Source organism: Solanum tuberosum, unplaced genomic scaffold (genome assembly GCF_000226075.1).
Source record: "Solanum tuberosum cultivar DM 1-3 516 R44 unplaced genomic scaffold, SolTub_3.0 scf00024, whole genome shotgun sequence".
In the NCBI taxonomy this organism is placed as follows: Eukaryota; Viridiplantae; Streptophyta; class Magnoliopsida; order Solanales; family Solanaceae; genus Solanum; species Solanum tuberosum.
In genome coordinates, this window is record NW_006238950.1 from 658,727 (window position 1) to 661,986 (window position 3,260).

Below are 3,260 nucleotides of genomic sequence, written 5' to 3' on the forward strand. Positions count from 1 at the left end.
TTATAATAACCCAGTACCCAAATTACCCCTCACTTAGTTGGACCTTTTTAAACAAGTCAAACTTGAGTTTTATTTTCGCAGATTTCGTCGTGAAACAAGTTCGCGACGCGGAGGTGTTTCCACAAGTTTCTGGAAATTAAATTTTGAGGCAGTAGAGTCCACGACATGTCCGCAACGCGGATCAAACATTTGTCCTTTGGTGGAGCTAGTCCGCAACGCGGACATGCTCCCTCCATGAGCAATGTCAAGCTGTCTTGGCAGCTTGCTTGGCCAATGTTGGGGTCTTCCTCGGGGACCCTTAGGGTGGCTCCCGGGGAGTTGTATCCAAACGTTTTGACCCTAAAAACATTTATTAAGACACTGGGGTCATCTCCACTGATTTTAGACTCCAAACAACACATAAAACCATGAACAACATACTAGAACACACCAACACGTAAAAGACTAGTTTCTGAAGGTCTTGGTCGTCCCTTGACGTTTGACTTCCAAACTCTTTAAAAACTGACTTAAAAAGACTATTCTTCATTATTTTGACAAGTTATTAATGCATAAAACCCATGTGAGGCTCTACTTTATCCTACTTTATTTTGAGGGTCGTTACAACACTGGAACAAAAGGCAAAGTAAGACCCTTCGGCGACTCGCCAACTGGACTCGGCGATCCTCAGGCCTTCATTTCTTCGTTCTTTTCAGCCTTTCCGTTCCTTTTTGTGACATAGTGTCCACTCTTTCCTTCAAACTTCAAATACCTGAAACTTAACTGTTTTCATCATATATTGAGATAAAATAAGCATTTGAGGACACAATTTCTATTAAAATATAGCCCTAAATGAGTCCAATTTGTGGACTCATCAACACCCCCAACTTAAACTTTTGCTTGTCCTCAAGCAAACTCAAGTTCAGTCGTTTAAAAAAGTTGTCTCGAACAGTGCTACACAAGACTCAATCATGAATGCACACAACAAAACTCAATTTACTTATGCACAGATCAAATGTGCACTCAAAGATTCAAGTTGTGACTCACCAATATCAAAGAACCTCATGCTCACAATACTTGCTTCAAATGCAAGTTCAAGCTCAACCAAAGTGTTCGAATGCCCTCACAGAAATAATGATTCCAAAATCACACAATGGTTCACAGTTTAAAGCTTCGAAATCAGCTGCAACGCTCACTCTCACAAGGAAGAGCACAATGCATGCTTTCACCCATAGGTTTGCCCGTATTTTCCAATCAACACTTGTTTTAGCTCACTCAAGATGAAAAAGGTCTTTTCAAGGCTTGTAATGGGACTGAGTGCAAAAGTATGGTCATTTAGGCTCTGTGACTTTTATCCTCATGAAATGTGGTGTTCACAACACCTCCATTCCTTTTCCTTGATCATTCTCTTTAGTGCTCATAAGTCATCCTATTATTCACTTTCCAAGGATTTTTTTTTTGGAACCCCATTTCTTTTAAACTTTATTCTGCAATTTTGTTTTTCATTCTTTTTCTTTTTCTTTCTCTTCATTTTTTTTATATTGAGGGGTTCCATTTTTCTTAAAACCATGGGTAAGAGGAGACTTTCCTTGCACTTCTTGGCTTCCCATTTTCTTTTCACCACACCCCAACTTAGGCTTTTGGCCTAAGATGGCTATTCAACTAACCACAACTTCATGAGGATTATGGGTGATGGATAAAGAAAGTTCTAGTTTTCATCAAGTTTCTTCCAAAGAAAGGTAGGGCTCAAGGGGTGTTCAAAAGTGGTTCACGCACTCACAAGGTAGGTCACAAAAGAGGTATATGTCAAATTGGTTCACACTCTTAGAAGTTGCCTAAGATCATATCGAGAGATAGCATCACTTAGTTGACCGGACCAATGGGGCAAATTCTAGGATCTGTCATGCATGGTTCAAAGTAAGCTCATCACACTAGGCATTAGCATTATAGTCAAACAAGACTCCACACTTTTGCTAGTGTGCGATGATCATCACAAGAGACTCAGTTTAATAACAGGCTAGTCACAACGAGATGCAAAGAGTTCACATATTGTCTATGCAACTTCATTTGGCTTCATCGTAGCCGCGCATTCATGTTCGTTCGATCGAGAGCACTATTCAAGTCATTGGTATTGATCAGAACCGAGACTTAAATTTTGCAAAAGAACAGTCACATTCAACACACGAGAGGTGGCAAACAAATTTGGACGGGTCAATCATCCATATAAAAGCAGTATTAACACAATTTTAAACAAAACAACCCAAATATATACACGAAACACAAACAAAAGTAGCAACAAAGGGTGTGGGCCTCACCCCACCACAAACAAACACATTTGGCCTTAAATGCCTATAACAAAATATCCAAAATGTAAATTAAAGGAAGACAGAGAGGGAGGTAAAGAAAGGATCCTGACTAAGCAGTTGCTCCATCTGCCTAGGCATCAGTACCCGGAGTGTTGTTATTCTGCTTTTGGTTCTCTTTTTCTTTTTGCTCTGCTTCAGCTTCTGCAGCGATATTAGCCTCGATCAAGGACACAACTACGGATGCAAGTGTCGACGATCGTGCAATAGTATAATAACTCAACCAAGGATTGGGATCGTTCCCAAGAGTGGTTTTGAGAATTAATAGAAAAATAAAATTTAGTTCTAACTAGTCGTAACTAAAGACGTTAACGATTAAAAACATTGTAAATTAAAGGGGGACACAAGAGTGTCAATTAAAAAAGGGGGTATTGTCACTAGTAAGTAAAAACAACAAAATTAACAAAGAAATCTAAGTAATGAGAGGGGATTCTTGGGATGTGATAGGAATACTAGATAGACTAAATCATTAGGTACATGCTTTTGATAGTAAATTCATTGAGTATTTGTGACTAGACTAGACTTTAAAGGGGATAAGCTCTCCCTCGAGCAACTTACTCCGTTTCAAGCGGGTTCCTCTCCGACACCCACTTGTTGCATGAAGAACAGCCTCCACCTTAACCCACTCACTCTCTCGAGCTGAGTGTGTGGACATGGGACTAGGGTTCACTCTCTCAAGCTGAACCTCATATCGACCCACTCGCACTGGCCATCAATTTAGTGGTTTTAGTTTTACGATCTCTCTCTCGAGCAAGCTGAATACACATATATGAGATTATATTTGCAACTACAACCTCATTAAGTTCATCCACAACCACTAAACGCAATCACATTTAAATTACGAATAGACTATCAGCAAGTAAGACCCAACAACTAATCTAACCCATATTCACAAAATCACACCCCAAGAATTGGGGTTTT